Below are 14,101 nucleotides of genomic sequence, written 5' to 3'. Positions count from 1 at the left end.
TTTTAAATGCTGTCTTTTATTGTCAGGCATCCTCTTTCAAAACAAAAACCTCCTGTGATTTCTCTGGCTGAGCACAGTTATTGTGCAAAGGGGGACTGCTGTATATCAGCACGCTCCACATTTGGAGTATGGCCCCTCAGCCATATTCCTGCTGGGGAGAGATTACTCTGTTAGAATCATAGTTCAATGAAAATAAGGTACTTCTTAGCAGATGCTCAACCCCTACATAGCAATTACTGCCTAATGTTTATTTTGCAGTGGTTACTGGGAGCTGTTGAGTCACTGACATCTTTGTCGAGAGTCTTGGTTTGGTTTGTTTTTTGCCTTTTTTTTTTTTTTTACATGGTGCCATTTGATGCAGCCAAAATCTGATTCTCAGTGTCTATTGTTTTTCATGGGCTTTTAGAGAACACCCCTAAAAGAGGGCAGCATTAACTGGTCAGGGACCAGTTAGCAAGGCCAGACAGAAACACCAGCAGGGTGTGTGAATTCTGACCGTTGTCTTCATACATGCAGAGGTCAAGAGACTGACACAGCGTCTGCAGATAGCAAGCCTTAAATATTTGTAAAAAGCATAAAAGTATTTTTAGCACGATCTTTGGTAACCCTCTGTTTATTTTCAGAAATTACTAAGTGAATTAAGAACATATATTCCATTGTTTTAATGAGATGTTATGCCAAAATCCTTTGAAAAGGTGGTTTAGGATCCTGATTTGTTCATCCATTGCTGGACACGTTAGGTAGCGTGCCTAAGGGAAGAATAGGGCTGAGTCAAGTAATCTGGATGCAATTTTGAACTGTCACAGGGACTTGAATAAGTCATGCAGAGATTGCTTGAGAAAAGGATGTGAACCTATAACAGGTGCCCACATTTTCTGTATCAGATTTTTGAAAATCCCTGTTTGCCTGTCATACAAGCCTGAAAGTGTCTCTCTGCTGCTGAATTTCCCAAGGGAATTATCTGGGTATCTGGCTGTGGCCAGCACTGCTTGACTCTCAATGTTAGCAGCAATTTTAGAACCCATGACTCAGCTCCCCTTGTAGGCTCTGGGGCCCAGCTTCCCTGTGTGTTCCCTCCGTGGACAGGGGCTCCCCTCAAAGGCAGGAGGCAGCTGGCTCTCCAAATTCAGAGCTAGGTTTGCTGATTTCTCTGAACTTTTCCAAAGGAAAATAAACAGCAAGTAACCAATGTAGTGGGCATGAGGTATTTACTCATACGGTTCTTTCCGTTTCCTACCCTGGAGTCCATAATGTGCATTCTTGTGTCAAGAGCTACTGTTGATGCAGCACCACAATACCACAGATTTAAAAAAGGAAGGAAAAAGAATCAATTAGATGCAATTATAATTAAAGTCTACAGACTGCAAGTTTGTTCTGGCTGATTGGACAAGCTGAATGAGAAATTTCTTGATCATGAAATTTTGTATCATACCACCACATGTACAATCCTTTGTTTACACAGAAACCTCCATATTATGCTCTGTTTATTTTAAAAATCAAGTTCTATTTTTGCAATATAATGACATGCCAGTAAAACCAAAAGGAGCATTGGCATATTCATTCACTCGCAGCCTCCTTTTGTTACCATCTTTCCCCCTGGCAAATAAAATAGAAATTCATGCCTTCTAATAGGTTCATTTGTAAACTCAGCGGATGTGGGCAAATGAGGGGCAAGTGAGGCAGATGCATGATCAGGATTCCTGACTTGTGAAAGCAGAATTTTGGCAGTGGCAACCAAGTCTTTGGTTTGTTTTGCTTTGGCTGGTCTCAAATAAGGCCCCGATTTCCTCCTTGTTCTGGCTGCTGCTGAATTGCTGATGGGTCTGTAGGGGCATCTCGGGGTCATCTGGCTGAGGCTTTGTGGGAACCTGAACATCCCAAATGAGACTGATTTCACTGGGTTTTACCTGGTTCCCTTGAACAGGATAACCTGTCAGATTCTATTCTCCAGTAACTCTTAGACACTTCTGGAGACTTGCAAACAAAATCCACTGCTAGATTTTCCCACTGTGGTTTCATCTGCTCTCCTGTATTCCGGTCAAGATGTGGTGTCTTTCTCAAATGGCCACTTGGCTGAGCTGGGAGCTGTGGGGTTCATGTTTGAGTCAGTGAAAATGTATCAGAACTCTTCCACAGTGATATGGTTTAGGCTCCTTTGGTGCCAAGGATAAGCGGGATAGGAGATGTTATTTTTAGGAATTGCTGGAGACTTGATGCTAAGAAGTGTAAGCTCAGCACTCCAGAAAACCTCCAGCAGGATCCTGTCAAGTAAGCCTAGATCAGCCTGTGCTTTTAGAAGCGTTACTCTGAGAAAGATAATTCTCAACAGACCTGTATTTGTGTGGTGTTGGTTGCTTTAAGTGGAAAAAAAAAAAAAAAAAGAAAAATTAGCAGAATTACTCTGTTAGACTAGAGTGATTGTGTGCTTGCCCAGCTCCAGGTAGTGTGGGCATTTGCTTTGTGAAACAACCCCACGTTTCAGAGGCTGGCACAATATGTTTGCTGTATTCAGCTGCCCAGGCCTCTTGGAGTTGCAAAGGACCATCCATTGAGGAGTGACAAGAGATCATGAGAAAGTTTGTGGGTGTTTACAGGAATTCGCAAATTTCCCATTCATTTTCTGTGAGATACTCACACGGGCTGGCATTTCCTGACCAAAAAAAAAAAAAAAAAAAAAAAAAGGAGGGGGGTGCTGGGAGGGAAAGAAAGCACTTGTCATATCGCTGATCATGTATTCAGAGCCACAGGGGGTACAGAAAGACACTGAATAGGTCCGTGTGGACAACAGGATAGATGCCCATAGGTCTGCACTCAGGCCAGGCTGGGATCTCGTGACATGCAGATGGATTGGATTGCTGTGGGCTTTTCGGAGATGAGGTGGTCTGTGGCGCTGGCTCCTTCTGCACATTGCTGCTCTTGGATGTCGAGATGGCATTCACAGTTCCCAAGTTCAAACCTCAGCATACTACACACCCACAGATTCCCACAGCTTGGTCCTGTAAAATGTGCCCTCTAACAGAAACTTCCCAGTCCTCGTGTGATTTTTTTTTTTATTTTTCACCACTGCAATGGACAGCTTTGTTTTGAACAGAAGACTGAACATAGCCAATATTCCCACCTGTGATCTGGTCTCTCACATGCTAAACTTGGAGTAAACAAGTTATTTATTACGTGATCCCACCCCCTCAATCCTCATTTGCAGTAGGACATTCAGGGCACCGGCACCTCTAAATTTCCTGGAAAATATTTCAGCCTTTTTGCCTGCCTGCCTTGGTTGTTCTTGTGAAAACAGGTGCAGATTTTGCTCATTGCTCCTGGAGAGGGGTATCTTCACGTGAATAACTCAATTAGTAAAAAACAACAACAAGAAAAAATTCACACCTATTCTCTCTTCCTTACTCATCTCTGCTGGTTTAATATTCCTGAATATAACAGAGCATGTATTTAGTGATCAATCACAAACCTCAAGTATTTAATAATTTACAATTTGGGGAGTATCAATTAACGTTCACCAAGGTCCTTTTCAGTGAAATACAGGCCCATTGCTCTAAAGAACTAGAAACCTTAGTAAAGGGTGTAGAAAAAGGCTGTGAAGGGAGATAAAGTCAAGGAGCAGTGGCCAGAGCTGCTGCGGCTCTGTGTCCCTTTAATGTGACTTTGCTCAGGTGTTTGGCTCAGTGGATCTTGTTCTTTGCAAAGCACAACCTTCTTCTCAACTGAAGGACGTGTGTAGTCCCTCTGGGGCTAAGGAGACTTCTTATGTGAAGAACCATATGTGCGTGCTGGGATTTGTGAGATATTGCGGCAGCGCTTAGACTTGTTCAAAATCAGAATCAGGAAAGAATACTTAGATAGTTTATCCACAGCAAATAACTCAGCAAGTCTGTCAGCAGTGCCCTTCTGGTCTGTGCAGATACTGCACACAGTAATTCATCTCTGTAGAAAGAGCCCATCAATAAAGGCCACCCATTCTTTCCCAGTGAAGACCACCAATCCTTCGGTTGTCACGACTTCTCTGAGCCCATTGTTCCTTACTTCCTTTCTCATATAATAATTTTGACTTCCGTGACCTTTCTGTCTGCTCCTCCAACATGGATTTTAGAGCACCTACCACAGAAACAAAACTGAATCCCAACGATTATTGGTCTTCATTCCTTTCACCCTAGATGGAGTTGTATTTTCCTTTCACTCCATTTCCGTTTAGACTTTCTTTTCCAATTCCTTTAAATTGTCTGTCTCGGCTGCCCAGTTTGCAAAGGCCTCTTGTGCTCTTTACTGTGCTTTTCTCACACCCCTCTGAAAGCCACAGGGTCAAAACAATGCTTCTAATCTCATTTGAAATCCCTTGTGTACTTTGTTTAGTTACGTTTTTGTGCCAGGTTTTTTGACAGATTTTTTTTTTTTTTTCTTGTAAATGGGGGTTGCAATTTCTTCTCAGCGGCTGGAATTCTGGTTTCATAGAAATCAATATAAAACTTCAGTCAGACCAGGATTATGTTGAGAATCCTGAAGGAATAAAGATTGTTATTTCCTCTTGTTCCCACATTTCTAGAGTTTTAGTAGACTGTATAGGATTTTGAGAAATAGGAAGAACATTCTAGGTAAAAGTACAGGTAAGAGCAAAACTTCTTTTAGCCTGTTTCAGAAGCATGAGTTTGAATTTTTTTGCAGATGTATTGAACCACAGTGGATTCTTTTCCCTAGCTTTAAATAGTACATTTGTTTTTTCTGCCATTCTGCCATCCTTATTTATACAGAGTGTGTTCCAAACCCCTCTGAAGTTAGTGGAAACACTCTCACTGAACTCAGTGAACTCATCTCAGAGTTTTCCTACTCCACCTGAAGTCAGAAGGAAATTAGAAAGGTTGCTTATGGCGTAGGAGACTGATGGTTTCAGGAGAGAGACGTCTGCCTTTATCCCATGTGCTCTTTTCCCCATTTCAGGGGATGCTGCTTTATAAGGATGTTTGCTTGAGCTTCAGGACCTACATCAGCTCTCAATCTTGTGTCTTGCGCTAATGGCAGGTATTAAATCCATCTTCCAATTCCTGTAAAATAGCTAAATGTGATAAAAGCCCAAATACATTAAACTATACTTATTTTTACTCTTCTGGGCTTCAGTCTCCTCTTGCTGCTTTTTAAAGCCTTTTTTTTTTTTTTTTTTTTTTTTGTAATAAATCCATCTGGAATAGGTAGCTTATAGTCATGTTTGCACTTCCCTCTAAACCATGCAAGAAAATATTAAGAGGTGATGTTTTGAGTGCAGGCAGGTAAGAAATGGTGGTGGGGAACCAGCCATCCATTTCTTTCTATATACCATGAAATTCTTATTTTAGACGATTGACAAAAATCGTATAGTGGAAAAATAAGCATCATCATTGTGACCTCTTTCCAAACAAGGACAAGAACAGGTGAGAAATTTAAAAAAGGGAAAGAAAAAAAGCAGCAGCTCTTTGACAGGATCATTCTTTCATAACAGGAAACTCATTCCTAACTAGAACTGTGCATGAGACACCAGGCACTCCAAGCTGAATTTGTTGCACTAACTGTGCCCTGGGGGGTTGCTGACCAGTTAGGAGGATCAGCAGAAGAAACAATAAAGCATTTTTATTAGCCTTGAAGTCAGACCAGTGGGAATTTTCCAGAGATGGGCCTACCGTAATTCTCTTTCATAAACTAACTTCCTCCAAACTATTTGATAACAAGGGAAATGAAAACAATCAGAAGAAGGGGAGGGCAGAAAACCCTACTGTTTGTTAATTACGTGGATGTTTTGGAGCTGTCAAAGTGTGGTAGCTCCACAGCATTTCTGTCAAACCACTGGGCATAAGTGGTTGTGGATTTCTTGTCTCCACGTCAGGAAACTGCACTGCTCTTTGGACCTGAACTGTATTTTGCCAATGGCTTTTTTTGTGGAATGGTTTGGGTTGGAAGGGGCCTTAAACACCACATGGTTCTAGCTCCACCTTCTACCAGACCAGGCTGCTGAAACCTTCATCCAGTCTGGACTGGAACACCTCCAGGGATTGGGGCAGTGTTCCACTTTCATCCACAGGTTCTCTGGGCTGTTTCAGTGTCTCACCATGCTCGCAGTAGAGAATTTCTTCCTAGCACCTAATTTAATCCTGCCCTCTGCCAGTTTAGAGCCATTCCCCCTTGCCCTGCCACCTCATCATGATGATCATTGCAGCCAAAGGTCTCAGACAAAACAAAGGCACTGTGCAAATGCGCGCTGAGAGACAGAGATTTCAACAGAAGAAATGCTTTGAGTTATTACTTCTATCTGATATTCTCACTGGTAGTGATGTATCTGCTGCTGTCATGTCACAGAGTTTTTTGTTTCTCTCACTGTCCGGGAATGCTGCAGCAGCAGTCATCCCAGGTGAGGGATAACAGCCCTTTGCTTAGTTTGCTGCCCTCTGATTCAAGCTCTGAGTATTTTAATCTGACAGGAATAAAGATCAGGAATCTCCGGGAGTGGTATTGGCTGCTAGCTAGCAGCATTTCTAGAAACTTCTCTGAGTTAGGCTTTTCCTCTGGTGTCTTACTCTGGTCTGCTGTAAAAGATAAATGTCTAAACCCTTGAATTCAATGGGACATAGATACACAAATACCCTCAAAGATGTGATTTCAATGGGAAACAGATACATAAATACCTTTAAAGATTTATTTAGTGCTGGATCTAATATGCGCTGAAATAACAGCATGGTCTGAATTGATTCTGCTGAGCACATTCAGATCCTTTTAAATTAATGCTGCAGCTGAAGCTTTAGGCCCTGTAGAAATGTGATTCTAAACCAGGGCTCTTAAGGTCACCTGGTTTTTAGGATTGTCTTTCAGTGAAGGTGAAACTACTTTTTTTTTTTTTTTTTTTTTTTTTTTTTTAACCAAAGGCAAGAACTTCTCAAATACTTAAAAGTACCATCAGTGGCTCAACAAAACTTTTACTGCAACTGACTGCTGGCTTGAATTTTGAGAAATTTTCTTGTATATCAAAGCCAAGTGACTTAGCTTATGGGCTGCTCTGTATAATTTCTTGACATTTGGTTTTGAAGATGACCATCAGGATTTCAAACCAATAAAGTTAATCTAACTGTACACTATTTTCTCTTCAGTGTCTTTGCATGCTTGAAATAACCTGAAATTATTTCTGACTAAACATGCTAGTCAAAAAACTGAAAATACCACAGTTGACGAAATGAGGACAGATTGGACAAACTTTTTTTTTTTCCCTCTCTTTATAATTGCCAGTTATTGACTTCCTTTTTGTCAAGGTCACCATAAAGCTATGGAAAACTTTATCCCAGAATATTGGGTTTACTGTAATTTCTTGAAGAAAAAGCGTAAAATACGTGAAGAACTTGCAGAGTCTCTGCCCTCAAGTCTCTTTACAAGGAACTATTTTTGTGATTAGATGCTGGACCAAGCTGCTCTACAATTTTTCCACTGCTATTAACTGTAAAAAAACTTCCAGCCTTGCATTAACCCTTTCAGCTCCTGACAAGCAAAACTGTTCTGTATCTGCCAGGCGTAATGAGAGAAACAGATGAGCTGGGAACTTGAAGCTGGGTCTGCAGCAGAGCTTTTTGTTGTTGTTGTTGAGACTGTGTTTATGAACCCTTCTGTAACTTTCTCATTCCTGACTCCCCTTAGAGAGTGCAAATATTTTTATCGGGTAGAACATTTTTGGGAAATACATCCATGGTCATGGCTGGATCTTGATCTTATGCCTGCCGAAGCAAATGACAACGTTCTTGCTGGCCTTTGGGAAATGGTTGTGTGCTCTGCAGACATTGACCTGAAAAGACTTTAGGATGTCTCTGATAGGCCCAAGCTGGAAAGCTGTAGCTCTGAATTCAGTTCCTAATTCTGTGTAGTTGTTCAAAGGCAGCAGAACCTCAGATATTACTGGAGCCTGTAAATGCTAAAAAAAAAAAAAAAAAAAAAAAAAAAAAAAGCTGATAGGAATAAAAATATGAATACATGCTGAGTTAAAGAGGAAGACAGCTCTTTTTGAGCAAGTCTTGAGAGGCAAATTCTCTAGTGCTGTGTATTCCATTATGGAACACTCATGTAATGCCACAATCACATCTCAGTCCTGAGTTCTAAATCCTCTGTCATGGCTTAGTCACAGAGTGGAATCTGGCTGAGAATTTTAGATGCCTCCATGGGCACTAGAGACAATGGAAACACAGGCAAAATCTCCATGCTTCAAAGTTTGTGATGATTTGGACCCTAAACATTCCAAGATGAAAGATGCTGCAATGCTATGGGATGTTGTGTACCTGTCAGGCTGCAGCTGAGTTGAGCTGTGTTTTAAATGCTCCAGTCACACATATGAAGCTGAATCGTGACCCTATCATGGATTTAAGGGATGCAGGCTTCCCTTTCCACCTCTTCTTCTTTATTCACTACAGTCTTATGATGTCTTCTATGAAATGCAGAGATTTCTTTTCACATTAAGAACTCTCATTAGGGAAATACAGTGTGATGTGGATTAATTGAAGATCAATTTTATGCCACATATTATGGATGACAAAAGTTTTATACCTACTCTCACTTTGCCACAAAAGGGGAAAAAGACCATTTAAAAATTCTTGCACTAAAAACTTTCCCAGGCACTTGGTGTTTTGTTTTTGTTTTCCTTTTTAATGGGAATTATGCCACAGAAGCTCTGGTTTATAAAGTTCATTAGGTTTTAAAAATATGTTTCGGCCTCTTGGTGAGGCAAAATTAAAAATCGGCAGGAGGTCACGTGGGAAAATTCTGGCAGAGCTGAAAAGTGGTTCCAGTCTCCCCACGGTTCTTGGAGGAGGATTCTGGATTTTCTCTTTCCTTCTGGGTGTTGGACAAAGTTCTCCAATTCAGCATCTGCCAGCAGAATTTTACCACTGGCTTGAATGAAAATTAGGTCATGTATCAAAATGATAAGTAGATGTGTTATCAGAAATTACCTGAACTACACCCAGCTATCCTGGCCAGAATGGTGGTCCTTAGGGTTTTCCTTAGGACTTTTTATTCTCGTGCAGGTCATGAGCATCCGTAGTGGAAAAACTTCTGGAATTTGCAACCAAGTAACAGCCTTGGCTTTGTGGTTTTTCTTTTCAAAATTAAACCTGTCATCTTCCTGTCTCAGCCATGAGGAGGGAACCAAGGCCCCTTAAGCATGTCTTCTATGTCTCTGCCAGTTACTCACCTTCCACGGTGTTCTGACCCTCAAAAATAATCATAACATCCAAAATAACTTGCCTTCATCAAAGTTGTGAACAAAAAGAAATATTACAAAATCTATGTTTTTACTGCTTGATTTTTTTCAGGACTCCACTCCATGGACTTCAAATCACTACCTGGGAAACTGCAATGGTTGGAGCTGCAATGGGCTGATGGATAAAGCTCCTATCTCATCCTCTTTATCTGGGATTCTGGAATGTATTCATGCATCAGGAAAGGTAAGTGTAAAGTTTTTTCTGTTTTATCTCACAGTTTGGTTGTGCTGTTTGTAAAGATGAGCCTGTAAAGTTTTGGGACCTGGCTGGACTGGGGGTTCTGAAATGGAAATTGTTTGTGCTGAGCCCCGTGCAGCAGAACAGATCCCATTACAGGTTTGGGGCTGGGTCACGGGGGAAACAACAGATGGTTGAAATGTACATAAAGAGGAGGGGAGATCAAAGGAGAAGAACTGGGAAAGTTTTAGATTGGGCAGAGATGGGCAGGCTTAGCCTGGCTATCTAGTCCAATCCCAGTATGATTTTTTTTGCCTTTCTGTCTTCCGTGGAGGCATAGAAAAGAATAAACAGTGGGAAAAAAAAATTATGAGTGTGGTGGTGGTGGGGAGTAGGCCAGATAGAAAACTACAAAGTTATGTTATTGGTGTGGAAACCTTGGCTGTGCATGGAGTCCAGAACCGTGGTAATTTTGCCTCTGGTAAGCAAGGCAACTGTGTATCCAAATTAAGCGCCTAGGAGAGAATATGCTCTGTTCTGGATTAAGCTGAAAGGCTAACATTTGCTGCTGGGAAGATACACTTCTCTGCTATGGTTTCTTCCTGATGAGTTTGCAGATCTTCCCTGAATAGTTAATTCACCCTTTCCATTTGAAATGTGAAAGGCAAAAGGTTTTATTCCACCGTTTTGTCTATGTGAGCATGTCAGGGTGAAAAAAGGGGGAAGGAGGAAGCAAGGGATGGAGATGGGCTCTTGTGTTTAGCCTTAAAGTCCTGTGTTAAACATAATCCCTTTCATCTGTAGAAACAGTGTCAGCATCCACGGGGGACTGCTGTGTCTGAACAAGACTGCTCAATTTGTTTTTGATTAAGCATAATTATTTATCGCAAGGCATGCGAGTACGGGTAATACCGTCTGAGTCCTGGCAAGGAAGGTGTGTGTTATGATTTAGGTTTCTTGTTTCTCTGTCTTGGTTTAAATTTATCTCCATCACCCTATTTTTTTTGACAAACAAAAAAAGAATGTACTTTTAGGATGCAACTTAAAAAGAATTGTTTATCCTGACCCAAAGAACAGCAGAAAGAGCAACCTTGAAAGATTTCTATAATGGAAATGAAACAATCAAAACAGAAATATGAGGAAGAAATTACACCCATTAAATACATCTAGACTGATGAATGATATGATGGCTGCCTATTCAAGTTGGAAATTTTACACATGATTGAAGCTTTATTTAGTCTAATGAAATGTGCTTCCTGAATGCTGCATCTGAGTGACGGCGTGACCTAGAGCACAAAAGAAAGTATTATGTGATTAGACTGAGATCATTCTCATTTAAAGTCATTGTGATATAATTTTACGTTTTTAATTAGCAGCATATACTTCTGTGTCCATTGCCTCTTTTATTGCGAATACCTTTTCAGGTCTTGTCCTTCCACAGCCTTGTTTGAAGCTCAGCACGGATTAACAGCAAAGGGGTTTGGAGTTCATTAATCCTTTTTTTTTTTTAAATCCCCCACCCCCCAAAGTGGTGAATGGTGGGAAGGGAGGAAGATGATCTTTCAGAATAGGCTCCTCTTGTGCTGAATTTTTCCTGAGTTCCATAGGACATTCTTTGCATTTTAGCTTGAAATCCAGCTTAAATACCTTGTTTGGCCCAAGAAAACACTGATTGTTGTATCTGTTAAATCTGTGAAATTTAGGGTTATTGGTAAAGCAACTGATTCTAGTGACGTTCCCCTCAACATCTTGGCTCTGGCAGCTGGGATTTCACGAGGGCTGTGGCATTATGCTGATTTTACATCACTGGGAGGTTGGACCTACATCCCCTACACCACACATTTCTTACCCCACTTCACCTTTATGAGCTGGGCCTTTACTTTGAAGCTGTTTTTCGTACCAGGCTGCAAGGCAACTCCTGACACAGAAATCCAGTGTTTGGATTAAAAGCTATTAAATCGCGTTTGACTCGAGCAAAATTTAACGTGGTTCATAATACAGTTTTATGAGCTATTGAGATTTCTGGCGCTATAAAATGAGTTTGTTAATGGGTTTCATCGGTTGTTACTTAAAGTGATGTTAAAAAGTAATGAAGGGGGAAAGTGGAGGCAAGGGGTGGACTTGCTTCTCGAGTCTGCAGTTCTTTCCTTTCCCGGAGCATTAGCAGGGGTAAGCAAGCATTAAACAGGTTCAGTGTGCTGCCTTTGTGTGAAAGAGCTCGCTGCAGACCCCATATTTTCAGATGAATATGAACTTGCTGACCACAATCCTGACTTTTAGCTTGTTAGTGAGGTTGACTGATGAACACCCAGGACCAGACAGATAAGCCAGACACTTAATCTATCTACTGTATGTGTTCAGTCAGACTAAAGCTTTATCAATCATTTCAAACTGCATTTCAAGAGCATATTGTATAGCTTCCTATTACCATAAATTACTGAATTTGGAGCCAGTAGCAATTTAACCATCTCATTCATGGTGCATCTGAAGGTGTCCATGTACCTGTAAGTACCTTAATTTGTGCCTGTGTGGAAAATTCATAATTCCTTAGCACATTTTCTGCTTTTATTGCAGCCTGTAGTTGAAATTTGGGAGGGCAAAAGAAAAAAAGTCAGGAACAGCCTTTCAATAACAATTTTTTAAAATATTTCGATTTGAAACTTAGGATAATTTTTTTAGATCACTTTTTAACTCACTGCATATGTATCTTCTCTATCTGGCTTGTAGTTCCTGCTACAGTGCAAAGGATAAAGTTAAAAAAGGGTATTATAAATGCATGTGCCAATTCCAGAATAAAATCTCATACTGAGAGAGAAAAAAAAAATCTTTTCTTGAAGGAGACTTCCCTATTTTTTGCTGGTCTTATTACTGTTTAAATTCTGTTTTTACACATACACTTGCATAGGCTAATCATGTGTTTCATGAAAGTAAGGCAGCATGTTTACAGGTAGGGAGGGCCAATTTGCCTGTTTGTTTGTTTGTCTTGCTATTTACAGAATTTAGGCTTCAGATTTGCTCAGACCTTTTTTGTTCTGCTTCAGTTATTGCCTGGCTTGAACTTCAGGACATGATGTCCAATAGCCATTCCAAAATCTCATGTTAGCATTTCAAATCTCATGTTAGCACTCCGGATTGTGGTGAATTCAGGTACTTCCAACCAAGAGAGATTTGAGATTGCTAAGATGGTCACACCTACAGGCATAGACAGCTGTCCCAACCCTTGGTTCCCAGGAACAAATTAAATATAGTGGCCTAATTTTTAGAAGCCTCCATATTTATATCATCAGACTTTCATTGTTTTCATTGTTTTTAGCTACTTTTGCGCCTTCTTTTCCCTTAGTGGCTGTAGTAAGTGTGCATTGGTATGTAAGCAGCCGGTGCAGCCCATTTGAAGTCATGCAACAATTGTGTAAGTTACTCCTTATCAAACCCAAATATTTTTTGGTTATATTCCCCTCAAATTACATTTTGTGGTCTATTAAGCATCATTTTCTGATGATTGGTGAAGTCTGAGTGCAGTGTCTGTAGAATATGGCTGGTCTAGATTTGGGCCAGGCTTTGTGCATTATAAACCTGTCAACAAATCCTGTTTTCAGCTGTGGTGCGGCGCTGAAGGGCGGCTGAGGAGGAGACATGATAAAGTCTTTGGGACAAATTACACATCACAAATTAATTATATGTAATGCTTGGCATAACAGACATGAATTTTGGGCATGACCATAATGCTTGTTTTTACTGCCAACAATTATCATCTGCTTTAAGTCATGTCTTGGATGGGGAGTGGATCTTGTGATGTTACGGTAAATGCACAGAATGTGAATAAGCAGACACCTATGGGTTTAAGCTCTGCATGAGGAGATTAAGTACTTGACTGTGGATATACTTCAGGTGCATCCAGAGAAGTTTGGTTTCCCATGCAAACTGCAGTGAACAAGGGGAATTATTTCCATGGGTCTCCGTGAACTTTTGGATTGAGGCCCAGAGCCTGATCTCATACTTTGCCTAGAGGAGATTTCTGAGAACATGCAGACTTGGGCATCCAAGGGACTAGCAATGCCAGAGTGGTTGTAAAGGGCCACAGCCAGGCCCTTTATTTACAAGTTACATGACTTCCCCAACGTGTTCTGGGGAGCTTTAGGCAGCTCGTGGTTTGTTTCGCCTACTTAGCATCACACTGAGGAAGAGCTGAGTCGCCATCCTTCGACAGATCAGCTGGGTACAAATGTTGATCAGCTGTATAAAAGCAGAGGGTGAGACTGCACTAGGATTGCAGTTTTGGGTTTGTGGACTGTGGGAAAATTAGCTATACAGACTTTTGGGTCTCCTTTGCTGAAATGCAGCTCTTGATCACTGTAATTTCGGATGATGCTTAAATGGTTTCTCGGACTATGCAAACCACAGGCTGTCCCAAGCTTTGCCAATGAATGAAGAGTGGCTGAGCATCTGTGCTTCTTCACAGCATGTTTCTGAGATTTTTCAGTTCTGTCACACTCCTCAGACCTGTGGAAATGAAGGGAAAGGGGTTTCCAGAGATATTCTGTTCATAATTACGGAGAAACAGCCACACCACATAAAAACCTTCTAATGGTTCTTGCACTGGCTCGTGAATAGTAGTGAGGAGGATGTAGTTTAAAAATACAACACAGACTTTTTTCCTT

At 40.9% G+C, this 14,101-nt stretch overlaps 1 long non-coding RNA gene across 2 annotated transcripts in view; it reads left to right on the top strand.

Moving 5' to 3' along the window:
- The window catches only part of LOC120749871 (uncharacterized), a 172,129-nt gene that overhangs the window by 95,014 nt on the left and 63,014 nt on the right, over positions 1 to 14,101 (top strand). For both annotated transcript variants that reach the window (XR_009207672.1, XR_005699803.1), the window contains exon 3: positions 9,318 to 9,449. This is a non-coding gene — a long non-coding RNA (uncharacterized LOC120749871). The remainder of the gene's footprint in view (positions 1 to 9,317; positions 9,450 to 14,101) is intronic.

The sequence above is a fragment of the Hirundo rustica genome, chromosome 3 (assembly GCF_015227805.2).
Source record: "Hirundo rustica isolate bHirRus1 chromosome 3, bHirRus1.pri.v3, whole genome shotgun sequence".
Lineage (NCBI taxonomy): Eukaryota > Metazoa > Chordata > Aves > Passeriformes > Hirundinidae > Hirundo > Hirundo rustica.
The sequence above is the reverse complement of the archived record's forward strand: the minus strand, read 5'-3'. Positions and strand labels throughout refer to the sequence as shown.